At 44.7% G+C, this 26,849-nt stretch overlaps 1 protein-coding gene across 1 annotated transcript in view; it reads left to right on the top strand.

The window, feature by feature from the left end:
- Nucleotides 1-586: 586 nt before the first annotated feature.
- Nucleotides 587-26,849, top strand: part of EPS8L1 (EPS8 like 1) — a 234,433-nt gene continuing 208,170 nt past the window's right edge. The window contains exon 1 of the mRNA XM_040327622.1: nt 587-740. The gene's annotated coding sequence lies outside the window, so the exon portion shown is untranslated. The remainder of the gene's footprint in view (nt 741-26,849) is intronic.

The following is a 26,849-nucleotide window of genomic DNA, read 5'->3' as shown; positions in this document are numbered from 1 at the left end:
TAGTAGGTCCTGAGGACAAGAGTTGAGAAGCACTGCTCTAGAGAGGGATCCCGACTTTAATGCTGGGATCCACACACATGCCTGACCGGCAGCTGGCTCAGCCTCTCAGTGTTCCGTTGAGAGCCTGAGCCAGGCACTCTTGCCCTCTGCACAGCACTGGAGGGGTAGAGCAGAGAGCAGGTGACTAACAGTTACCGGCTTTCTGTTTACTGAAGACTGAAAGCTGAGCGATTAGCAGTCTTTGCTTGCTCAGTTCTTGGTCCTGAGGGGGCGGCGGGGTCTGATGCTGCGCCTACCTTAGTGAGTATGAACGTTTGTTATTTTGAAATCCCACGCTTGTCTTTTAAGATCCTTAAGAAAATTGGCAGAGTGGGTGGCAGGACAGATAAGTATCAATAAATTTCCTTACCTATTTTCAACTTTTGAAATGGGTGACAGACTTGCTTTAGGTTATTTTAGGGACCCCACAGTCTGTTTGGACTTGCTCTTTGAAAACAGTCTCTTTGCTATGTTTGGCTATGTTGCAAACTGCACCTAGTTTCCAAGTGTTCTGGAATGTGGGTGTGTCTCATCTGAGCAATACAGGGAAGGGACTGCACCTGTCACACTTGTAGCTGGGGACTTGAAAGAGCGCACACAGGGAGCTGTCCCAGAAAGTCCTTTTCAGGAGGAATGTCAGTTTATTGCTCTGGAGTTGTGAATTAACCATCCTGGATTTGCCTCACTGCTTCTGTTTAAAGGTGAGCCGTCTGGTTCAATAATTGTATTATTATTATTGCTAGCAGGTTAGAAAAACTGTGCCAATTCAATGTAAAGCAATATATCTTCACCAGGATCTTATAGGAACCTTATAAGGGGCTTTATTGACCTTGTACATAGACTGCCAGAAAAGGGTAATGGTTGATGGGATGGATTTTTCTTTATTTTTACAAATGGCACAGTTGTACCTGCAAATGCTGGAACACATTGGATGGTCTCTGTTATCGATAAGAAATTGGTTGTTGTGATACTTCTTTTTCTCTGTTTGGAGATATTTGGGCTAGGTACTAAAGGACAATCCCATAGCATTTTCTTGACAACGTGTAAGTGGTTAGTAACCTGTCAGAGTATGCCCACTAAATCAGGGATGTGTAACTCAATTTCTTTGTGGGTCGCATCAGCATTATGATTGTCCTCAAAAGGGCTGGTTGTATCTGTAAGATTAGATGTCCAGTGCATCCCCTCCCCTTTACATTAGATGTCAAGAGCCACCTCACCATCAGAAGTTGAGTCGCCTACTCTCCCTTACATCACAGTGCACCCACTTTCCTTATGCTGCTGCTGGGAAGAAGCTGGATGCATTGCTTGAAAGCAGAAAGTAAGGGTTTGGAAGAGGACCACAGGAGGGCTGCAGGTAGGGTTGCCACCTCATCCCTTTAAAAAGGAACACATCTGAATTACACAGATTCTGAGGCTAATTTAATGCAGATAAGGCACCAAGTGAGTTTAATTACCACCTTAATCAGCCACAGAACCTGTGTAATTCAGATGTGTTCCTTTTTAAAGGGATGAGGTGGCAACCCTAGCTGCAGGAGAGGTGTGAGGGCCACATGAAATGGCCTGGAGGGCCGGATTTGGCCCGCGAGCCTTGTGTTTGATACCTGTGCTCTAAATAGTCAAAAAACAGGAAATGGCTAATTGTTTTCTAAATACTCGAAAACCGTTTCCAATTTTTTAATGGAAATGGTTGGGTTAAGTATCAGTGGTTGATAACCATGGAAAATTGCAGGAGGGAAATGCTATCGCATTTTAAGATTGTACAGTGAGAGGTTGGCAACCATTGTTAACTTTAATTGCTGAAAACCTTTTTTTCTTATGAATTATTTTACCTCTACCTCAAATGTATTTTTTCTGCTTTCCTTATAGACTATGCCTTGAGGTTGGGTTCACACCTCCAATGGATGCGGCTCACAGCAGGGGTCCGATGCGTCCCTGTTCTCCATTTCAGGGACGAATCAGGGATGAATTTTTGCCTGAATTCGGCCCTGAAATGAAGCCAAAGATGCACAGTGTTCCTGTGCAAGCCGCTCCACAGCCGCAACGGAGATATGTGAACCGGCTCCAAAGAGAGCTGGTCACAATCTCCTGTCATGCGAATTGAATGCGGAGAAACGCACATCCAATTCGCATAGGTCTGAACCCAGCCTGAACCACACAATTAATGCCAGTCTAAGGGCTCGTTTACACTTGTGTCTCCTTCTAATGGGCATTCTGAGGTGGTTTGATTTTTAGGTGGTATTTGACAGGTACCAGGGAGCCATCATGTTGCCTCCTCACTACCTGTTTTAATTTTGTAAAGTCTACACCATTGCACTGCATGTGATTGCAGGGCAGTTGCAGCATGGCCCAAGCCACTTGAATAGGTCATGTTCGGTGGCAGTATCATATCATGAACGCGTCAGGGGAGATATGATTTTGTCCTGCCATTAAAGCAAAGCATCACATCAATCATAGAAACTAGTAAACTACAGTAGATCTAAAGCTAACAATATTTTAAGCAGCAGAAAATAGTGGAATAATTATATTGATAGTATGATTATGCATATCACCCTTGTTTAAAAATTACCAGTAGGGAAATTACCACATGGGCATTTGTTTATGTTAAGTAATTGGACCCTAGCCATATATATATACAGTATAGTGCATATTTAGAATCCAGTGAATGTGACATTCAACAAACATACACTGCAGGTGAATCAATCACTTTAATTAAAAACATGCCAGAAAGATTCACCGAAAGAACGGTTGGTGAATGCAACATTCACTCCTTTTATAAATGTACCCCTAAGCGTTCACTCATGACTTACAGTGAAAAGAAGCTAAAACAAGTTATTTCATGGTTTTTGAACTGTAAAGATTTTACCGCTGATAGTGATCTAACACGGAAACTTTATCTTGAAGACGACATGTTTAGAAAGAAAATTCAAAAAGATTTGGGCTTTATTGCACATGGGTTTATTAAAAATACTACTATAAACACCGGAGAAGCTGGCAGAAAATTCAAATGTAAAAAAATATTCGCTTTGGCACATAATTGCGTTTTTTATACCCCTTTACGAGCATTAGAAGCGGATGGGCGCAAACCTATTTTACTGGCCTGAATATTAATTTATAATAGTCAGTGGAATTAATTATTGTTCATACAAGTGGTTAAATGCATGTGTGTGCGTAAATTATGCCAGTAAGCACCTCTCCGTATGCAGGCTTGGGGTATTTTTTTAAGCCCCTTAAATGCTGCTATAAAATATAAGTTGAAATGTCATAATGTTCGTGGACACACTGACTGCATTTAGAGGCAATATAAAGAAAACAAAAATACGCCTTTTTCTCTGCATGTGTGCCTGAGTTCTTAATCATACATCATTTTGTGTTTACTGCTGTGTAATTAGTTTTTATGGCTGTAAGTGAAAGAGCAACAGTGATTCAATTAGTTTCAGTGGTCATTGTATACGCCTTGACCTTTAATCATAGAACAGTGTTCCTGTGATATGGGGCAATTACCAGCTGATTCATAAAGGAAGCGCCGCCCAGGTTGTATTCGTAATTGATAGAAATGATTGCCAAATAGTGACCAGCTTTGATACTCTAATGGGCTGAATATATACATTGTTTTCACAGAAGAATGAGTAGGTCATTTTGTGTAAATTGTTTAAAGCTTTGATATCCACCTCTGTGTTGAGGACTTTGTTATATTAACCACTTAATGTCCGCCCTATAGCAGTTTTACTGCTACAGGACGGCACCCCTGTGCCAGATCACGTGTATATATACATGATCCGACTCTTCCGGGTAGGGGGCGTGCATGCGTGCCACTGGTGGCTCACTTCCAATTACAGCGGGAGCCGATTGGCGGGTACCTCGGATTCAATGTCCACCAGCCCCCGGCGATCATCAGAAAGAGACACAGAATGGTGATCTGCCTATGTAAGCCAGGCAGATTGTCATTCTGACAGGAGGGAAGGGAATATGTGTCCCTGCAAAAAAGGGAATAAATGATAACGACCCCAATGATCCAGGGCTCAAGGAAGGTCTAAAGTTACCTGTGAGTACTGTAACACTTATCAGATGCCTATGTGAAGCCAAGCTATTGGCAAGAAGATCCCACAGAGTCCCATTGCTGAAAAAACAACATGTGCTAAAAAAGGTTACAATTTGTCAAAAAACACACTGACTGGCCTAAAGAGAAGTGGCGCAACATTTTGTGGACCGATGAAAGCAAGATTGTTCTTTTTGGATCTAGAGGCCGCAGACAGGTTGTCAGATGACCCCCAAACACTGAATTTAAGCCACAGTACACTGTAAAGACAGTGAAGCATCATAGTATGGGGATGTTTCTCAAACTATGGTGTTTGGCCTATTTATCACATAGCATGGATCATGGATATGTTTAAATACATCAAAATACTTGAAGAGGTCATGTTGCCGAAGAGGAAATTTCCTTGAAATGGGTGTTTCAATATGACAACAACCCCAAACACACCAGTAGGCGATCAGCATCTTGGTTCCAGACCGCCATGCTTGACTGTAGGCAAGACACACTTGTCTTTGTACTCCTCACCTCACCAAATAAGTGTATCTTGGTCTCATCAGACCACAGGACATGGTTCCAGTAATCCATGTCCTTAATATGCTTGTCTTCTGCAAACTGTTTACAGGCTTTCTTGTGCATCATCTTTAGAAAAAGGCTCCCTTCTGGGACAACAGCCATGCAGACCAATTTTTAGTAGTGTGCGGCGTATGGTCTGAGCACTGACAGGCTGACCCCCACACCCCTTCAACCTCTGTAGCAATGCTGACAGCACTCATACATCTATTTGCCAAAGACAAACTCTGGATATGATGCTGAGCACGTGCACTCAACTTCTTTGGTCGACCATGGCGAGGCCTGTTCTGAGTGGAACCTGTCCTGTTAAACTGCTGAATGGTCTTGGCCACCATGCTGCAGCTCAGTTGCTCAGGGTCATTGGCAATCTTCTTATAGCCTACATTGTAGCAAAGTGTAATTTCTTCAGTGTTGTCACATGAAAAGATATAATAAAATATTTAGAAAAATGTGAGGGGTGTACTTTTGTGAGATACTATATATTTTTATGAGATCTTTTGCAGCCCCATATCAAGGACTTACAATTATAGCACTTGTCACTTTTTGCTGAATCGCTAATGGATATATGAATTATAGCACCTGTCACCTTGGAGTTTGCACTGTTAGTTTTCTGGCACGTTCATATTATTGCATTATGAATGTTTATTGAAAACACAGTTTTCAGACGTTGTTTTTTTTTTTTTATTAACTATATACTCTAGAAGTATGTAATACCTTGACGGGTCACGTGTTTATATTTGTGTTGTTTTTTGCACAATTTTTTGAGACACATATAGTAGCACATATAAGCACATTGCATCATAAGCAGTGCCACACCCACTTTATTTTTTATACTATATTCTGACATCTACCTTGGTAGCTGATTAGGTGGAGGCAACAGCTATATAACTTGATGCCATCTGTGAAAAAGCTGAAGTTAAAGAGAGGATGGCTTCTACAAATGGATAATGATCCTAAACACACCTCAAAATCCACGGGGGATTACATCAAGAGGCGTAAACTGAAGGTTTTGCCATGGCCTTCACAATCTCCTGACCTCAACATAATTGAAAATCTATGGATAGACCTTAAAAGAGCAGTGCGTGACAGACAGCCCAGAAATCTCAAGGAACTGGAAGACTTTTGTAAGGAAGAATGGGCAAAGATACCTCAAACAAGAATTGAAAGACTCTTGGCTGGCTACAAAAAGCATTTACAAGCTGCGATACTTGCCAAAGGGGGCAGTACAAGATAGTAATTCTGCAGGGTGCCCAAACTTTTGCAGACACCTTTTTTTGTTTTCTGTAATTTTGAAAGTGTAAATGATGGAAATAAAATCTAACTTTTTTTTGACATATTATAAGAATGTCTAATCTGTAATTTGATGCCTTTTGGAGATTTTTTCATCTTTCCTTGGCTTCGTTATGCACATTAATACAAATTTTTACCTGGGGTGCCCAAACTTTCGATCCCCACTGTAGATTTGTTGGTCAAGTCCATCTTAAATATGCTAGTCTAACACTATCCTCCCCCAAGGCTGGCAATATTGCTGTCCAAAGGTGTTGCTACTTCATCCAGAGTGTAGGCACTCTAATACAGTGTGTTAATGGCAGGATCACTGGGTGATATAAAGTGGGGGAAAAAAACAAAAACAAATGCAGCCACCACATCTAAGGATTGGTAATACTGCTTTCATGACTTTCTAATGTGTAGGTTATGATACTCCCTATTTGCAATTTCTTTACTTAATAGCGTTAAAATTTACATAGTTGGTGAGGTTGAATAAAGATGCCAGTCCATCCATTTTTCAACCTGTGCGGATGTCTGTGTATGTCAATACCAATTTCCATATTCCTGTATACTGCGTTTGTTAAGATGCCCATCTAAGTGTTTTTTTAAACTATCAACACTTCCCGCTGACACCACTGAACTGAATGTGGAAGAGAGTTCCCCATCCTTACCACTCTGAGGCCCTGTACACACAGCCGGGAATCCCGTCAGGAAAAAAACGTCGGGATTCCTGGCAAGCTTTTCTTGCATACAGACGGCCATTCAAAAGAACCGCCGTTCTTTTGCATGGCAAGAACGCAGTGACGTCATCGAATATGACGAGCTGGCGCGCGTCACATTCAATGCTGTCGCTGCCATCTTGCTACACCCCACACTAAACTTGTATGCTACCACGCATGCGTCAAACTCTTATCGACCATGTGCAGGTTTACCTGGGACAGGTAAGCATACAGACGAGCAGTTTTCTCGGCAGGAAACACTCTGCCGGCAAACCCGATGATAAAATAGAAAGCAGGGTTCTCTATTTTCCCGTCGGGATTCTCGGCTGTGTTCCTGAAGGGAAAACTGCTAGGGAGCATACACACGTCCGGGATTCCCAGCCAAATGCTCTCCTGGCAGTTTTCCTGCCGGGAAAACAGGTCGTGGGGAAAGAGGATTGACAGTAAGGTCAGTTTAAGTTCATTGATTGGCCATGTGTGATTGTAAATTATCACCTTGTAAAACACATTCAGTTTAAAATTGAAATGGAAGGCAAGTGTATAGACATTTAAAAAATTATAAATACCTTTTTGCCAGAAAAAGGGAGTGGGGGTGGCAACAATACACTGAGCTTCCCATTGAAAGGCTGTGCAGGGGCGGCGTGTCAGGACAAGTCTGATCATTGGAGGAGACCAGGCTGATTTTCCAGCACAGCTAGAGAATTGACCCTGGTGTATTCTCCTGCTGAGTGTGGTCAGTTTTTAATAAGAAAGCAGAGGAACAGGCATGAACACCAGGAATTCCACACGTAGGAAGCAAAATAAAATACAAGTACATGTTACAGTAGGCACATATCAGGAGTATGAAATGTTGGGGTAAGCTCTCTGAAGTTGAATAGTTTTTTTCCCTATGCTAGAATCTCCATTGAGGTATTTGTATATTGCTGTCATGTCTACTCTCCAGGGCCCGGATTCAGAAAGATGAGCGCATCTTTCTGCGGGCGTAACGTATCTCAGATACGGTACGCCGCCGTAAATTTGGGAGCAAGTTCCGTATGCAGAAAGAACTTGCACCCTTAGTTACGGCGGCGTAACGTATGTGTGGCGGCGTAAGCCCGCCTAATTCAAATGGGGATGTTGTGGGCGTGTTTCATTTAAATTTCACATGACCCCGCGTATTTTACGTCTTTTGTGAACGGCGCATGCGCCGTTCGTGAAAAAATCCCAGTGCGCATGCTCGATATTACGCCGCAAAGCCTCATTGGTTTCAAAGTGAACGTAACTTACGCAAAGCCCTATTCGCGAACGACTTACGCAAACGACGTAAACTTTTCAAAACTCGGCACGGGAACGACGTCCATACTTAACATTAGCTATGCCTCATATAGCAGGGGTAACTTTACGCCGGCAAAAGCCTAACGTAAACAGCGTAAAAAAATGCGCCGGCCGGACGTACGTTTCTGAATTCGGCGCAAATACCTAATTTGCATATTCCTTGCTTAACTATACGGAAGCGCCACCTAGCAGCCAGCGTAAATATGCAGCCTAAGATATGACGGTGTAAGACACTTACGCCGGTCGGATCTTAGGGAAATCTATGCGTAACTGATTCTCTGAATCAGGCGCATAGATACGACGGCCCGCACTCAGAGATACGACGGCGTATCTGGAGATACGCCGTCGTATCTGAATCCGGGCCCGGGTGAATACGTTTAATGCTTGTAGTCGTCCTCTTAGGCCTTGTACACACGACCGAACATGTCCGCTGAAACTGGTCTTTGGACCAGTTTCCGCGGACATGTCCGACCGTGTGTAGGGCCTAGCGGACAGTTTTACGGCCTAGCGGAAAGGTTTCTAGCGGACAAAAGTTTCTTAGCAAGCTAAGAAACTTGTCCGCTGGAAACATGTCCGTCGGACATGTCCGATGGTTAGTACGACTCATCGGACATGTCCGCTGGTTATGACGTATAACCAGCGGCCCGAAATCCCGCGAATGCGTCGAATTGATTCGACGCATGCGTGGAAGCATTGAACTTGCGTGTTAGAGAACGTTGGTGTCTTATATGTCACCGCATTCTCTGTCCGCAGGGATTTTGGTCTGATGGTGTGTACACACATCAGACCAAAAGCTCCCAGCAGACATGTCCGATGAAAACGGTCCGCGGACCGTTTTCATCAGGCATGTCTGCTCGTGTGTACAAGGCCTTATTGGCTTTGTCACTCTTCTCTGGACTCTCTCCAGTACCAACACATCCTTCCTGATGTATTATACCACAGCTATGTTTGGCTGTTTTGACTAGGGTTTTTTTATTTTTTGTAGACCACTTCTGAAAAGAGATTTTAGTTTCACATGATTTAACTGTTTATATACTCTGCTTATGGACACAAGTGATTTTCATCATTGTGGTTATTGTTGTGGTTTTAAACGAAAATAGGAAAACAATGGGCTTTATGTTCTTCTCCTTGTAAAGTGCTATGTATAAAACATCTACAAACAAATTGCTTGACTGTGGAAAGCTCACTACAGTATATACATTAGAGCAGCGGTCCTCAACCTTTTTGGCACCAGGGACTGGTTTGTTGTTGGTGGAGTATGGTAATACTTATTGTGCATGATATATGTAGTTTGTAATTATACATGTAAATGGGGCAGAAATATTTTCTCAGTGGATAAGTAGGCCCCACTACCAAAACATTGATTGATAAACAGTGGGCCAGATTCAGGTAGATCCGTGCAATATTTGCGTGGGCAAAGGGCAACGAGTTTTGCTCTGCGCCCACGCAAATATTTAGAAATGCCGCGATTCACGGAGCAGTAGCTCCGTAAATTGCGCGGGCGATATGCTAAATAGCCGGGCGTAAGGCTGCCTAATGTAAATGATCCCGCCGGGGGCGGGAATCATTTAAATTAGGCGCGCTCCCGCGCCGAGCTAACAGCGCATGCTCCGTCGGGAAACTTTCCCGACGTGCATTGCGGCAAATGACGTCGCAAGGACGTCATTTGCTTCTAAGTGAACGTGAATGGCGTCCAGCGCCATTCACGATTCACTTACGTAAACGACGTGAAATTTTAATTTCACGAGCGGGAAGCGCAGCTATACTTTAGCATTGGTTGCCCCTGCTATAGCAGGAGCAACCTTGCGCTAAAGTCGCCGTACGGAAACTCCGTACCTTGCGTGCGCAGGGCCCGCGCAACTTTTGTGAATCGGTGGTAGTATGCAATTTGCATACTATACGCCGATCACAATGGCCGCGCCCCCTAGCGGCCAACGCAAGAATGCAGCCTGAGATATGAAGGCATAAGGAGGCTTATGTCTGTCATATCCTAGGCTGCAGTCGGTGTAACGAGGTTCCTGAATCAGGAGCACTCGTTACACCGGAGCAAGTAAGCACTTGCGCCGCGCAACCTATGGTTGCACGGGCACAAGTGCTTCTTGAATCTGGCCCAGTGATTGCATTTTAGTGCTCACTCACCTTTTGATTTTACCAATTTATACAGTCAAGCCCTGTATACACGGCCAAGATTCCTGGCGGTATAAAGTCCGCTGGGAAAACTGCGGGGAGAGCTTTGGCCAGGAATCCCGGCCGTGTGTACAGGGCTTATGCTTCCTCGGCACTGCCTCGCAGTGTTTTCCATTGGCAAATGTAGTAAATCTGGCGGGGAAAAAAAATGCCTGGAATCCCGGCGGGAAAATAGAGAGCAGGTTCTCTATTTTTCCAGTCGGGATTCTGGGCAGTTTGTCCGGTGAGGGAGCATACACACGACCGGTTTTCACGGCAAAAAGCTCTCCCAGCAGTTTTCTTACCGGGAAATCCGGTCGTGCTTAAACTGTCTTACTGAAAGTAATGCACCCTCTGTGTGACTGATGTCTTTGGAGAGATTTCTGCCCGCTTCCACTTTAACTTCCTATTGTGTCTCCAGGACAGAGAGTGAAAGAAAATCTGCCCAATGGGCCGCAGCCCGATCTTTTTTTATAAAAATAAGAGCAAATACCCACACTGATGTTTTATCTACTTTTAAGAATGGGGTGTTTAGGGGTACGTTTGTAAGGTGTGTATGTGTGTGTGTGTGTGTGTGTGTGTGTGTGTGTGTGTATATATGAATAGAGATATATGAGCAAATATTATTTGCTTTATTCTTTTTACTTAAATTTACTAGTGATTGATGTTTTTAGGTACCATATTTATTGGGGTATATCGCGCTCCCGCGTATAGCGCGCACCCCTAAATTTGCCCAGAAATTCCTGTGAAAAAAAGATTTTTGTACTTAGTTTGGTGTCTTGCACGGCGTCCATCGGCGTCCGTCTGCGGCTTCAGGTGTCCTCTTCGTGGGGTCCGGAGTCCTTCTGCGGCGTCCTCCTCGCTCGTTTCCCGCTTTCCCGCGCAAAGTTTGAATACTGCGCCGGCATATACCGAGCGCAGAACACTTGCGTATAGTCGACAATGCTCGCGCTGACGTCCTGGACGTACAGGACGTGAGCGCGAGTGTAGCCGAGACTGTCCGACTATACACGAGTGTACTGCGCTCGGTATATGTCGGCGCAGTATTCAAACTCGGTGCGGGAAAGCGGGTATCGGCGTATATCGAGCACCCACGATTTTGCCCTGATTTTCAGGGCAAAATAGTGCGCGGTATACGCCAATAAATACGGTAATTAGTTGCTAAACAGATGGCTCGGATTCCCCTTTGTGCCGCATTGCTTTGCATGGACATGGGGATTACATCCCTATATCAGCACTATCAGTGGAAATCCTGTTGGATGGAGCTAGATGTGACATAGAGTGATAAAACAACTCTGTTCTGCCTTTCCCAGTTGGAAAGCACTTATGTTGACTATACTGCTCAGAAATAATCATTGGGTTGTGCCTGGTATACACAGGAAGTCTTCCTTTTTTTTCCCGTTTAACCCGGGGGGCGAATGAAAAAAGAACGAGGTGCACACTGTACTAACTATGTGATGTTAGTACAGCAATCTCCCTGCTGTGCTATTTTGTTCCGACAGGGGAACTAAGTAAAATAATAGAAAAGGTGTTCTTGGCCTCAAAAACAAAAACATGAAGTGAAGTCAAAAACTGCTGCAATTGAGAAAATCCTTGAATAGTGAGGAAATGAAATAAGTGAATAAATAAGATGTGCTGTAAGGTGACTGTCACAAAGACTAAACAATGAAATGTCTACAATGTGTCTACTGACACCAAATTAGTGATCTAAAATGTCACAAAGACTAAACAATGAAATGTCTACAATGTGTCTACTGACACCAAATTAGTGATCTAAAATGTGTTCTACAATTGATGAAACAAAACTTGGAAAAACCCACAATGTAAACAAAACTTGTGAATGCTTTATCAAAAAGACCCTTCTACATAAAAGTCCAGGTAATGGAAACACTTGTATCCAGCGGCGGTCTAAAGGGTACACGGGTGCCACCCCCTCTGTCACGCCACCCCCTTATGTGACTAATGGATAGATGCTATTCAGGTGTCCGGGCCCCTTTGCGGATGCCGGGCGCTGGACAGCGGCAGGGGAGTTTTTTTTTTTAAGAGCACCTGATTAGAGCCTCAGGCTTAAAAAAAAGTGGATCCTATTGGCCGCCTAACATAATGTAAGAAGAGACGCAGAAAAGCATGGAGGACAGAATGGAGGACCCGCTGCTCATCCCACACAGCTTGCCGGCCGTCACCCGCTGCCTGACCCGCCACCAAGATGGAATAAGTGCCGGGCAGGCAGCAGCCGGGCGGGGGTCACAGTCGTTGCATATGATGGACACAAGTGGCTGCATATGATGGGGCACAGTGGCGCAATTTAATGGGCACAGGTGGCTGCATTTGATGGGGCACAGTGGCTGCATTTGATGGGCACAATGTCTGCAATTATTGGACACAGTGGTTGCATATGATGGGGCACAAGTAGCTACATATGATGGGGCACAAGTGGCTGCATATGATGGGGCACAAGTGGCTGCATATGATGGGGCACAAGTGGCTGCATATGATGGGGCACAAGTGGCTGCATATGATGGGGCACAAGTGGCTGCATTTGATGGGGCACAAGTGGCTGCATTTGATGGGCACAATGTCTGCAATTATTGGACACAGTGGTTGCATATGATGGGGCACATGTAGCTACATATGATGGGGCACAAGTGGCTGCATATGATGGGGCACAAGTGGCTGCATATGATGGGGCACAAGTGGCTGCATATGATGGGGAACAAGTGGCTGCATATGATGGGGCACAAGTGGCTGCATATGATGGGGCACAAGTGGCTGCATATGATAGGGCACAAGTGGCTGCATATGATGGGATACAAGTGGCTGCATTTGATGGGCACAGTGGCTGCAATTGATGTTTTTTTTTTCAGTATTTTTCATTTTTTGTTTTCAGTATGTTTGCGCCCCCCCAAAAAAGTTTGAGCACCAGCCATCACTGCATGTATCCAACAGAAAAAAAAATGTTTCACAGTTCATGTGTTCACATAAAAATAAAATTATAGAAAAAGAAAAATAGAAGTGAATCCAGCTTCCCACATGCAGTTCCAACCAGATTTTAGTCTAGAAGCATTTTCGAAGTTTCAGCTTCTGTGGTTTTTTTGCCGACAGAAAAAAAAAGGTGAATACCGCTAACTGTCGCTAACTGCTGCTAAAACCGGTACTAAAACGCTATTATGAGCGTTTTTCATCCAACCTTTTTTTTTAGCTTATAGTGTGCATGGAGTCTGAATGTCTCCCAAGGTTGGGCAAAAAGCAGCACACAATGCCCTGGGCCTCCCTTCTAGCTTGTACCTTTCTGCCTGGTGTTATTGTGTGGCTGAACAGTGTGAGCCGAGTGCCTGCAGCTCTGATGTAGGGGCAGATTGATGCCTCAGATCTTTCTTCCCTGTCTCTGCCCTGTCTCCTTCTATACAGACCTCCTTTGGTGATTTTAATCTCCCCCCCAATAGGCAGTTTGCATGGCTTGTGTTTTCCCCTACAGAGAATGAATACTCCTGCACACATTCTCACAAGCTTTCTCACTGCTCTACCTTCTCCCCATGTCCAGGGATAAGACTAAAGTTCCTAACCACACCAGCAATAAATCACATTGCTCCTTTCCAAAAACTGCCAGGTTAAGAACCGCCGCGAATCCTGGAGGGAAAAAAAGAGAACCAGCTCCGAATCCTGTCGGGAAAACTGCCATGGAGCATACACATGGGCAGTGGCGTCTCCAGCTTTCATATTTAGGGGGGGCACATGGGGGGACAGGGAAAAAGGTAGGGGGGCCAACTATAAAATGCAATTATATATATATATATATATATATATATATATATATATATATAATCTCCTGGGGCCCTTTACTACGATCCCACAACGGGCCCTTTTACATGTTCTGTCGTGAGCTCCCTTCCTACCATACTGGGGCCCCCCAGGGTGGCAGAAAACAAGAGATATATGTCACCAGCACACCAAGAAAATATAAGGGTCCAAAGCAGTGGGAGAACTTTCAGGGTTGCAAAGGTTGTCTTGCCACCGGGGCCTGGTGTTCTGCCACTGTGGGGTTCCCCAGCTGTCCTGTTCCTGCTATTGACAGCGCTGGTCTGGCATCTGTCTCCTTGGCAGGGGCGGCAGTCTATTAGGACCTAGTGCTGGTGACATTATGGGTGCATGCAGGGGAAGGCTGGCACTATTGGTTATAGAGAGCCGAGCCCCCAGCTGGTCACCTAGCAGCAGTCATGCTGTATAACCTTCTCTGTTGACATGCTGGTCTGGATGTGATCCAGGTGATGCTCCCAGTCAGATCTAATAAACACAATATTTATTAGCATCAAGAGTACAACCACATATATATATATATAATCAAACGTATGTTCCGCAGCCATGTGGGCTCTATGCCTGTAAAGTGTGGGCTTTGATCAATAAAATCTCTGATATTTAACACTGGGGGCCAGATTCACAGAAGAGATACGATGGAGTATCTCAGATACACCATCGTATCTCGGATTTTTTCTGGTCCTATCTATGCACCTGATTCATAGAATCAGTTACGCATAGATAGGGCTGAGATCCGACAGTGTCACACTGTGTGACACTGTCGGATCTTTTTTTTGATTTAAAAATGGCGCCGGGGGCGTTCCCGCTGATTTACACTGAATAATATGTAAATCAGCGAGATACGCGAAATTCACGAACGTACGCGGACCCGACGCTGTGTTCTTACGTCGTTTCCGTAGCGGTTTTCCGTCGTATACTTACCCTTTCTAAAAGCAGGGGTAAGTATTGTTAAGTATGGCCGTCGTTCCCGCATCGATTTTGAATTTTCCTACGTCGTTTGCGTACGCCGATTCACGAACACGCGCGTCGCAAGTCCCGCTCACGTCGCAACCACTGACGTCCTATTGACGTCAGTGGGAGCAATGCACGCCGGGAAATTCCCCGGACGACGCATGCGTATTTAAATCGGCGCGGGAGCGCGCCTGATTTAAATATGACACTCCCCTAGCCGCGGAATTTGAATTCCGCTGGGGGAGTTAGGATCCGCCGTCGCAAGTTTGGAGGTAAGTGTGTTGTGAATTTGACACTTTCCTCACAAACTTGCGAGGGCGGATCTTAATTCACATAGGTTACACGGATCTAAAGATCCGCTAACCTTTGTGAATCTGGCCCTAGGATTTGACTAAGAGCATCACCTGGATTGCATCCCGATCAGCATGTCAGAGAAGCGCCACTGCTGCTAAGCAACCTGCAGGGAGCTCAACTGTCTACAACCAATAGAGATGGGCTCGGGTGTGTTTGAAATCCCACATGCCCGATCCCGCCAGGAAGCCAACACTCCACAGTGCTAATCACAGGCAGTGAGACATTTCCTGATCTGTGCAGCTGCGGACCGGGAAATATCTCACTGCCTGTGATTAGCGCTGTGCAGTGTGGGCTTCCTGGCGGGCTCGGGCATGTGGAATTTTGAACATGCCCAGCCCATCTCTAACAACAAATTGTGCTGGCCCTCCTGTACATCAGCCCCATAAAGTAACCAGCTCTGGGTTCCAATGTCCTGCCGCCGCTGCCATGGAGACATAGACCAGCGCTGTGAATAGCCGGGAAAAGGACAGTAACTCTGGTTGTTCCAGCACTGGTCCACACTGGGACGATTCCCCCATCCACCTATAATGTGTAGATGGGGAAATTGGATCATTTCTTTTTTTTTTTTTTATTCAACCTAATAGTTGAATGAAAAAAAGTGATCAATGTATGGGCTGCCTAAGAGCTAAGACCAGCCATAGACAGTTTAAATCTCAGCTGGTTCAGCAGGGACTGGCTGAGATTTGAACCATTAATGAGCAGATTCTCTTATGATTATCACCAGTGGTTGCTGTATAGAATACAATTGCTGGGCAGGAGGGATATTCTCGTCAGCACTGTTTGTGTTGATGGGGGAATCATGCAAGTTTCTTTCCTGCAATCTGTGGATGTAGGAAAAAAATTTGCATTGTATATTACCTGCCTAACTGAAAGTGAAAGTGTAACAGAATGGCCCGTGACACCCAGAGACTTTTGAAGGATGGGGTTTACTCCTGTGCCAGCGTCACTATGCCCTTTTGGGCATAGGGTGACTGAGAAATGATAATTATAAATTACATGAGATGGGACATTACTGATAATTCATGTATTGCAGGATATCTTGAAATATTACAAGTTGTTAAAGTCTGACTCCGACAGGTCAATAGAGTGTTTTCATTCAATGTGGGGACACATGCTTTTGAGGTTTTAATTGAGTCTGCTCCTAGACATTCCTTTGTGTGATGCTAATACTGTTTTGTGTCCATTGTGCTAATTAGGTCTGCTCCTAAGACCTGTTCATTGTGTATGCTAATGACACTGTTAAGATGTGGAATGTGACTTGTCAAGCTGTAGTAATTAACCCCTCTAAATGCGGAGCCAGACCGTCTGGGTAATAAGTAGTAATTAACTCATCGGAATGTTATTATCTAAAAGAATGTGTATGAAGCCCCCCATTGTGTGATGTGTGGGTGGAGTGTGTCTTTGTCCCTGTGATTAACTGTAACATGCTTGTACTGTATATAACAAAGCTAAGTTACCATTAAAGGATTCATTGATTCATTTTGGAGCCAGTACCAGAGCTTGTTTTGTCTCGTTTATTCTGGGAAATGAAATGGGTCGTGTCTGATGTCTGTCGGACTGTCGGATAACCTGTCGTAAATTGTGAATGTCTTGAAAGAACAGGAGAGGGGGAGGGAGACAAATGGGGGAGAGAAGGGATAGAGATAATGCAGTTCAGTGATTACAGTGTACTGCAGTATGCAGTGCACACACATACCCACGGTCCAGGCTAGAATCTCAGGCATCATTCACACACATGCTGCTGATTTTCATATTTCCTGAACACACATCCCCTCTCTTCAGATACAGCACACCGAGATAGTGTGGGCGGGACTAAAAGAAGAAGGAGGAGGAGCTTTATTCCTCCCTGCTCGTATGTGAGGAGAGTGGGGGGGGAGGTGGCTAGACTCGCTGGGCTGTAAAAGAGTGTCATAGACTGACACTTGGCTCAGCTTGCAGTCACCACTCTCGGAATTTACAGGCTGGTTCTCCTGTCCTAAGGACGGGAGAAATCAGTCTGTTTTTTCAGTAACTGAGATGAAGGCTTGGGCCCCCCTCCCCCACAGTGCTCATGGAGTCCTTTCTGCAACTTGCTCTTCTCCGTGCCAATGAGGATGCAGGGGAAGGAGCAGATCGGGCGGCTGTGGTTGTGTGAACGCTCACATTATGCAGTGTCAGCGAGCAGAGGGAGGGGGGAGGAATGCCCCGCAGAGCTGACTGGGGACGCTCTCCCTCTCAGGAGAGACTGTTACTCCAGCGGCGGCCCAAAAAAAAAAAAAAAAAAGCAAAAAAAAAAAAAATTTTTTTTTTTTGGGGGGGCACATGGTGGGGCACAGCATAATGTTGGGGGGGTCAGGGCCCCCTCTGGCCCCCCCCTAGAGACGCCTCTGCACATGGGCAGTTTTCCCGGCCAAAAGCTGTCATGGCAGTTTTCCCGGCCAAAAGCTGTCATGGCAGTTTTTCCGGCCAAAAGCTGTCATGGCAGTTTTCCCGACGGGAAAACTGGTCGTTTGTACGTGGCATCCGGCGGGAATACAGGTTCACTTTACAATTTGGTCATCAGGAATGTGTGCATTTTCTACAGTGCCAGTCTGTGCAAGTTAATCTACTGCTCGCATGCTTTAATTAAAGCCTTAGAATGTCCTATTCAGTTCTACATTTGCCCCATCCTTTATTCATATCTCCCAACTTTTTGAGGGACACCTATTAGCAAAAGTATGTAGGCCTAGGACATACACCCTGCCACGCCCCCCTTAAACAATAAGTATAGAAAAATATACTGTATTTATTGGCGTATAAGGCCCCGTACACACGTCCGAGAAACTCGACGGGCAAAACACATCGTTTTGCTCGTCGAGTTCCTTGTGAAGCCGCCGAGGATCTCGGCGAGCCAAAGTTTCCCCATTGACTAACGAGGAAATAGAGAACATGTTCTCTATTTGGCTCGACGAGTTCCTCGCCGGGTTTCTCAGCGAAAAGTGTACACACGACCGGTTTTCTCGGCAGAATTCGTCTCCCATCGAGTTTCTTGATGAATTCTGCCGAGAAACCCGGTCGTGTGTACGGGCCTGACACTCACTTTTTTTACCCTGAAATTAGAGGGTAAACTATGCCTGCGTGTTATACCCAGGGGGATGTGGAAAGTTTTTTTCCTGAAATTTCCCTCTTAAAGTTAGGGTGCGTGTTATACGTCGCTAAATACGGTATATTTCATTAAACCCGCAAGTGCTTTTGTTTTGTTTTTTAGCACCGCTATCTCTTTGTCCTGGCTTTTGAAATTTACAAATGCCGCAATTTAGAAATTGAATGAAAGGTTTAGCACTGGGAAACACTTTTTGAAAGATAAATAGTGCATTTTATATATACTAATATACATCAGACCAAAATGAGGGACAAATAAGGAGGGCGCATCTTTGAGGCGGCGTATCGTATTTACGATACGCCGCCGTAAGTCAGAGAGGCAAGTGCTGTATTCACAAAGCACTTGCCTCCTAAGTTACGGCGGAGTAGCGTGAATGGCGTAAGCGCGACTAATTCAAATGAGGATGAGGGGGGCGTGTTTTATGTAAATTACTCATGACCCGCCGTGATTGACAGTTTTTACGAACGGCGCATGCGCCGTCCGTGGACATATCCCAGTGTGCATTGCTCCAAAGTACGCCGCAAGGACGTATTGGTTTCGACGTGGACGTAAATTACATCCAGCCCCATTCACGGACGATTTACGCAAACGACGCGGGAACGACGGCTATACTTAACATTGACTAGTCCAGCTATTTGTTCAACTAACTTTACGCCGGGAATCGCCTTACGTAAACGGCGTATCTTTACTGCGACGGGCAAGCGCACGTACGTGAATCGGCGTATTTCGCTGATTTACGCATTTTAGGCATAAATCAGCGTTCACACCCCTAGCGGCCGGCGGAACTAGACAGCTAAGATACGACGGTGCAGGCCGTCGTATCTTAGCTAGGTTTAAGTGTATCTCAGTTTGAGCATACGACGGCTTAGATTCCGAGTTACGACTGCGTATCTACTGACACGCCGGCGTAACTCTTTGTGAATCTGGCTATATGTTATCTTATCTGAACCGTACATTAAATTCCACTATCAGAGCTCACACACTAGTCTCTAAATTAGGTGTATTACTCCTCAGTGACCAGTCTCCAATGTACTGGCCCATAGTGATTGTTGGAAGTACATCTCCTACAGTTTTTAAGCTACTCTCAAGATTCACACTTCTCCCCCACACAGACAGGTTGTTCACTCTACTACTTTCTGGCTTCGTTTTATGATTTCCTGGATTGCCTCTCTGCTTTTATAGAGAGAGTTAATGATGTAGGTGTATTGCCTATCTTGCAGGAGAGAGGTCATATAGGAAGCAGCATTGCAGAACCATAAAATATGTTTTCTGCCTTGCTGAAAAAGTGTGTAAAATCACAAGATTGGCTGTAGAAAATGATAATTTAAATAAAACAATAAGTATGTATGCTTCTCAAGTATGCATTTTTTTTCTTATTTACATATTTTTTTTCCCCTGGAGTTCCCCCTGTGATATGTGCTTTATATATGGTGAGGACTGACATCCTCTAACCCAGTCTCCAGACTGATGGGCTTTGCTATGAATCGCACAGCAATACATACTTTCATTATATACATATATATAATTTCAATATATATTTTTGAATACAATTTTTACATTGTGAAATGTATCTTGGAGAGTATGAAGAGTTTTCCAAGGACTCAGTCCACTCAGCAGATGGAGTTTTAGGGCTTTGTGCCCACTTTTATTCATCCAAACATTGAAGTAACACAATGTTCTGCCCACACAGGAGTTGCTTAGCATAACAACAAACAAACTTATTTCGGGATCCTGGCTATTTTGTCACACAGCCCTGTCTATTCTTCCTCAGGACAAAGCTGTCCAGTCTCAGTCTTTCTGCTTAAAGTGATTGTAAAATGTAATTTTTATTAAAATAATAAACCTGTTATACTTGGTGTTACTTACAATGGTGTTGCACAGAGCAGCCCCGAACTTTCTTTTTCTCGGGTCCCCCACCGGCGCTTTGGGCTCATTTTCTTTTCAGTGAGATACCATAGGAAGCTGCTTCCTATGAGGATGCTCTCACAAGCTTGCTCCCGTGCCAGGCCATGTGTATCTATTGACACACACAGCGCTGCTCACATGATCTGATTGACAGCAGCAGGCTCCCACTGCTGCCTCTGTGAGCAGAGAGAAACAAAACAGACGTTGCGGACGGGCACATTCCTGGATCGAGATTGGGCTCAAGTAAGCATAAATAGGGGTGAGGGGGCAATAGAAATATGGGATTTTTTTTTACCTTAATGTAGGGAATGCATTAAAGTGTTACTAAACCCAGGACCCTGCAGTCACTATATCTGGTCTCCCAAAGTACACAGAACATGGAAATGCAATTGTTTTAGTAATCTACTAAATATGTTTTTTTTCATCAGCAGTTAGTCTTTTGACTTGAATCAGTGTCTACTTAAAGCGGTTGTAAACCCGCATATTAAAAGGAAAAAAAACCCTGCAAGGCAAAGGTATAATGAGCTAGTATGCAGCGCATGCTAGCTCATTATGAAATACTTGTCTCAGAACGAAGCCCCCGTATCAGAGCACGGTCCACACCGAGGAAGCTGACATCTTTCCCTCTGCGAGTCTTCCGGGTTCGCAGCAACGGCACTGTGAGTGGCCAGAGCCACGATGACGTCACTCCCGCGCATGCGAGCAGGAGTTTTCTTCCCGGCAAAGTCTGGCAGCGTCTGCCGGGAATTCAGAGAGCATGCCCCGCTGACATCAGCGGCTGCATGCAAAGGGAATATCTCCTAAGCCGCACAGGTTTAGTAGATAAGGCTTACCTGTAGGTAAAATTATTATTATAGGCTTACCTGTAGGCTTAGGCGTGCGCAAGGGGTGTGCCAGGTGTGCCTGGGCACACCCTAATCCTGGTGTTGGCAACCTGTCAATGGTGGACAGGTGACGGGTAAACTGCAATCCTAACTTGCCAATCCTCAGAACCCAGACAGGAGAGGTTGTGCGGTGGAATATAGTGATACCGATCTGTCTTTACCTCCTGCAGCAGCTGAAAGTAGGCTTCTCCTCCTCTTCCTATTTTCAACATTCAGCTGCCACAGGAGGAAAATATAGGGGATCAGTACTAATATATGCCACCCCTCCTTTCCCTGTTCCTTCTGTTGCCCGGGTCACCCATGTGCTCCCTTTTCCCCCCTTTCTCCCATTGTTTCAAGATGGAGAGCGGGGAAGAGGCCTATATGTCAAGTGCATATATGTTAGAGCTTTGGGGTGCACACCCTAATGCAATAGGCTGCGCACACCTATGCCTGTAGGTAAAAGTGTCAAATTTGGGTATACAACCACTTTAAAGCTTGTAGGAGGAGTTTTCATTCTCCCCTGATCCTCTGTCTGGACAGATTGGCCTTGTGCTGATCACATGCATTCTCCAGGACAAAAAATAAATTCTTTAGCAATACACACCAAACTGAGCATGTGTGGCCTGGCTCCCAATGCTCTGTTCTATCAGGAGATGAATTGGAGTCAGTTAATGAAGAGAAGGATCAGAGCCTTTATACACAATGCTGAGGATTAACCCCTTAGGCTCCACAGTGAGTATAACAAGCATGCTATACTGCAGTGGTTCTGAACCCTGTCCTCATGTACCCCCTACAGGCCATGTTTTGGGAATTACTCTTAGGTAGAATAGCTGTCCAAAATACCAAGCCATTGACTCTGATTTAAAGCACCTGTGCAAGATAAAGAAAAACCTGCAAACATGGCCTGTTGAGGGTTGAGAACCACTGCTTTACTGCACATACACAGTGGGCTGGATTCAGGTAGGAATTGCGCCCTCTTACGGAGGCGCAGCGTACCGTTTTAACGCTGCACCTCAGTAAATTACCTGCGCTACGCTTCATTCATGAAGCAGTAGCTACGTAATTTGCGCAGGCGCTCCTTAAAACTGCCCGGCGTAAGGGCGCGTAATTTAAATGATCCCGTATGGGGCGTGGATCATTTAAATTTGGCGCATTCCCCCGCCGAACGTAGTGCGCATGCTCCATCAGGAAACTTTCCCGACGTGCATTGCGGCAAATGACGTCGCAAGGACGTCATTTGCTTCAACGTGAACCTAAATGGCGTCCAGCGCCATTCACGATTCACTTACGCAAACGACATAATTTTCAAACAATCGCGACGCGGGAACGACGGGTATACTTAGCATTGGCTGCCCCTGCTAATAGCATGGGCAGCCTTACGCGGAACCCGACGAACGTAAACGACGTAAACTGCGTACGTAGGGCACGCGTACGGTTGTGAATCGGCGTTAGTATGCAATTTGCATACTCTACGCTGACCTACGGGAACGCCACCTAGCGGCCATCGTAAGAATGCAGCCTACGATGCGACGGCATAAGAGCCTTATACCAGCCATATCTTAGGCTGCAGTCGGCGTATCGAGCTTTCTGAATACAGAAAAGTCGTTACACCGGTGCAACTAAGCAATTGCGCTGCGTAACTATGGTTACGCAGACGCAATTGCTTACTGAATCCAGCCCTGTTGTGGGTTTAGTAACACTTTAAGGTAAAAAATTTCTATTCTTTAGACCCACGTTAACTGGTGCCTTTAGTCACCAGACTGTACCAGCTTGCTATTTGCCTTATTCAGAAACACCAGTCTGTTTGGATGCAAACTACATCTGTCTCTTCCCAATCCCCAACTTTAATGCCCTGTACACGACCGGTTTTCCTGACATGCCAAAACCAGACGTTTTTCCCAACGTGATTCCTCTCAAGCCTGCCTTGCATGCACACGTTCAGTCAAAAAAACGCTTCGACCAAAGCGCGGTGGCGTCCAACATGTACAACGGGACAATAAAGGGGAAGCTCCATTCAAACGGCGCCACCCTTTGGACTGCCTTTGCTGATCCTCATGTTAGTAAAAATTTGGTGAGAGACGATTCGCGATTTTCAGTGTTCGTGCTTTTTAGTCTGTTACAGCGTGACGAATGTGCTATCTCCATTCTGAACGCTAGTTTTACCAGAACGAGTGCTCCCGCCTCATACTTGATTCTGAGCATGCACGTTTTTTTTTCCCCTCGGGAAAAAATAGAGCAGGTTCGAATTTTTTGCGGCCAGTTTTCTCATCGGGAAAACTGCTATGGAGCATACACATGACCGGTTTTCCCGACCAATCTAAAAAATGGCAGTTTTCTTATTGGGAAAACCGGTCTTGTGTACGAGGCATTAGGCTGGCCATAGACTGTTCAAATCTCAGACGGTTCAGCAGGAACAGGCTGAAATTCAAACCATGGGTGGGCAGGCTGAATGTATCAAGTTGATCGATCAACTTGGGTACAATCAGTCTGCCGGATTCACTTGCAATTATCACTAGCGGCTGCTATAGCCATTAGCAATAATCACTGTCTTCTCCTGACGAGGACAGATTCCCCCGCCTGCCACCGCCTCACTGCCGACAGTAGACCATTGCTCTGCAGTACTGTCTGTGCTGATGGAGGAATCGTGCAAATTTCTTTCCTGCAACCCGTGGTTGAAGGAAAAATATATGCACCATCTATGGCCTGCCTTAAGCTTCTTTCACAATGATCTTCTGCAGTGGGGGTGCAGCAAAGTGTAACTGTGTTTTTTTTTGTGTGGGTCTGTGTGCTTTGCTATAAACTTCCAGTGTTCCAAAAATTCTACACTACTAAGAGGTTGAAAAAGACAATGGGGGTATTATTAGCCCCAAAACAATCACAGTGGGTCAAAATTGATCTGGTCCTCACAAATTTGGACAAAATAAAGGTGAATTAAGTACCTTGACCAGGTGGCTTAGACCCACGTTTTCTGAAAAAGTTGAGCCCTGTTATTTCAAAGCTATTGTTTCTAATTTTTAGAGACTCTTTACAAGATGGTACCACTGGCTTTGTGCAAGGCCAATATGGTGCCTATTGTAAAAAAAAGTCTGTAACTGCATCCCAGTTAGTTTAACTTATACTAGAAAAAAAATGTTTACGCAGTAGTCAGCATGGATTCACAAAAGACTGATATCTTTTTATGAGGAGGTAAACAAAAACCTAGACAAGGAGTGTCTGCAGATACTTTGACATTGTGTTTGACACAGTTTTCCACACATGGCTAATATGTACAGTAAGTCAAGGTCTGTAGGCTTAGAAAATTTAGTCTGTAAATAGAAAGAGAAGATATTCAGAGATTCATGGTTATTGATTCATAATCTGAATGGTTTAAAGGGGCTGTAAAGACAAACATATTTTCCTCTTAAATTAAGGTCTGACAGTAGCTGATAAAGTAAAAAGTAATGTTTTGCATTATAACTAGTTTGATACCTGTTGAAATCGAGCTGTTTTATTCACCTCCGTCACTCCTGAATCATTTTTCTCACTGACTTCCTGGTTTGCGGTGCGCATTCATTCTTGCTACATCACGGCCTAATGGGAACTACAGTTCCCATTAGGCTTAGCCTCCATGCCTGTGAGGGATAAGAGAGCATCTTCATGCAGGGCTGTAGTCATAGGGTGGGGGTTAGCACATTCTGCTTTCCACCATGCAAAACGTCTCAGATGCTGGTGGAAAGCAAGAAGAGGAGAGACAGGAAATGGCATTTTCAAACCTGGATTACTGTATTTTGGAGGTCAAAAGGAAAAACGAGGTAAGTGATATTTAAATGCTCTAGCTTACAGCAATCAATTGATCTAATAAAAAACAAACCTTTAGTGTTTCTTTAAGGTCATTAGTGTTGTTCCCCAAGGTTCTGTGTTGGACCGCTTACTTTTTAACCTATTTATAAGTGATATAAAGTTTGGAATTAAAAGTACCATTTCCGTCTTTGGGTATTTATGAGACAGACGCCATTGGTTCTGGGTCTTATTCGTCCAGTGTGGCACCCAACTTTTGGGTGGCCACATCACGGCGCCCCGGCATTATGGCCTACCTGGCCGGGGTGTGCGTGCCACGCGGTGTTCCTGGTTCCGGGGCCATGCTAGCCCAGAACATCTGGACAGGGACCCAGTGAGTGACTGGGTTCCCACCTTTGAGGATCCCAAGCTGTTCAGTGGGGAGTCAGTCTGAGGAGCGCCATTGAGAGGCTGGCGGTCCAAAAGGGCCTGGACAAACCACCAGGGATCGAGGTAGACAGACACTGAAGGATTGATCACCTGTCAGTCGGTACCTGAGCGACAAGTGGAAGGAGATCCAGGCGTAACTCATCTAAGGAGGGATATCTCCAAGAATTTAATCCAGAGGGGACCTGTGGCAGAGGTATCTTTCTGAGGCCCACCGAGACTTTTCCTCCAGTTCAAGTTCACCAAGGAGAGTCTGTGGCAGAGACTTCATCCTACAATTGTCCAAGTGAAACTCCGGCTGCCAGGTCAGTGAGAGAGGCCTGTCCGGGTACACTAAACCCACTCCGGCAGGAGTGGCGCAGAGAAGTGTTACGCTTGGGAGCAGGACTGTTTCCTATCATCACGCCTGAATCTGCTACTCTTCCTTTTTCTTCAGCTTTACTTTCCTCACCATAAGTTTACTGTTTTTACCCGGCTGGGTAATAAAAAGCACAGCAAAGAGCACCTGTCCTGGACATTCCTTTACTTCTACTATATGCAATACGCACCACATCACCCCTAGGAATTCTTAGGAGCCATGAGGTAATGTGCCGCCCAAATATCCAGCAGCTCCTCCGGGGGTAATGCTACATATACAATTGCATTGCTAGCTGTGATTGGTCACAGTGATTACATGGTACAGACAGGGCCAATCACAGCCCATCTGTACCATGTGATTAGCTTTGGCCAATCAAAGCTAATCACAACAAAAGACACTGAATCAATTTAATTCAGTAAAAATGGTTGCTTATTCCAATGAAATGTATTGTTATAAGCAATCATAATGTGTAAAAAATAAATAAAAAATCCTAATTACTTCCTCAGAGTAGTACAATGTTACTATGGTAATACTGTATTGCTCTGATCACTGTGTGTTAAAAAAAAATCATATGACTTTTTTATTTTATTTAAAAAAGTCATCAGTACATCAGGATTGATCAATTTTCAGAAATGCTGTATATACCATAGTTTGTGGATACATTTTGACCTAAGTCTATGAAGAAGGTAATTTATTTGCAAAATGTTATAACAGAAACAAAGAGAACTTTTTTTTTTTAAATTTTTTTTTTTTTGTTTATTTAACAAAAAATTATCGCTATCCCCAGGTAGGTGTGAGAACATGCCTAAGCTCGTCAATAATCACTACTTCAGTAAAATAGTTCAGAACACAAAGAGTTACTTGTGGTTCTCCTCATGTGAAGTCCTGGATAGCTCTGGTAATACAAGAAAACCCTGAAGGAATCCAAGGACAAAGGATGTAGGGGCACCCCCACTTAATGTAGAGTATTCTGGGAATAGTTGGGAGGGTACTTTGGAGACACACTCCTAAACATTGTGGACAGCTTTCCTAGAAGAGTTGAAACTGTTATAGCTGCAAAGGATAGGCCAACTCAATATTGAACCCTACGGACTAAGGGGCAGATCCACAGAGCGAGTACGCCGGTGTATCTACTGATACGCTAGCGTACTTTCAAATTTCCTGCGTC

Source organism: Rana temporaria, chromosome 10, assembly GCF_905171775.1.
Source record: "Rana temporaria chromosome 10, aRanTem1.1, whole genome shotgun sequence".
NCBI lineage: Eukaryota > Metazoa > Chordata > Amphibia > Anura > Ranidae > Rana > Rana temporaria.
This window is presented reverse-complemented; position numbering and strand designations above follow the sequence as displayed.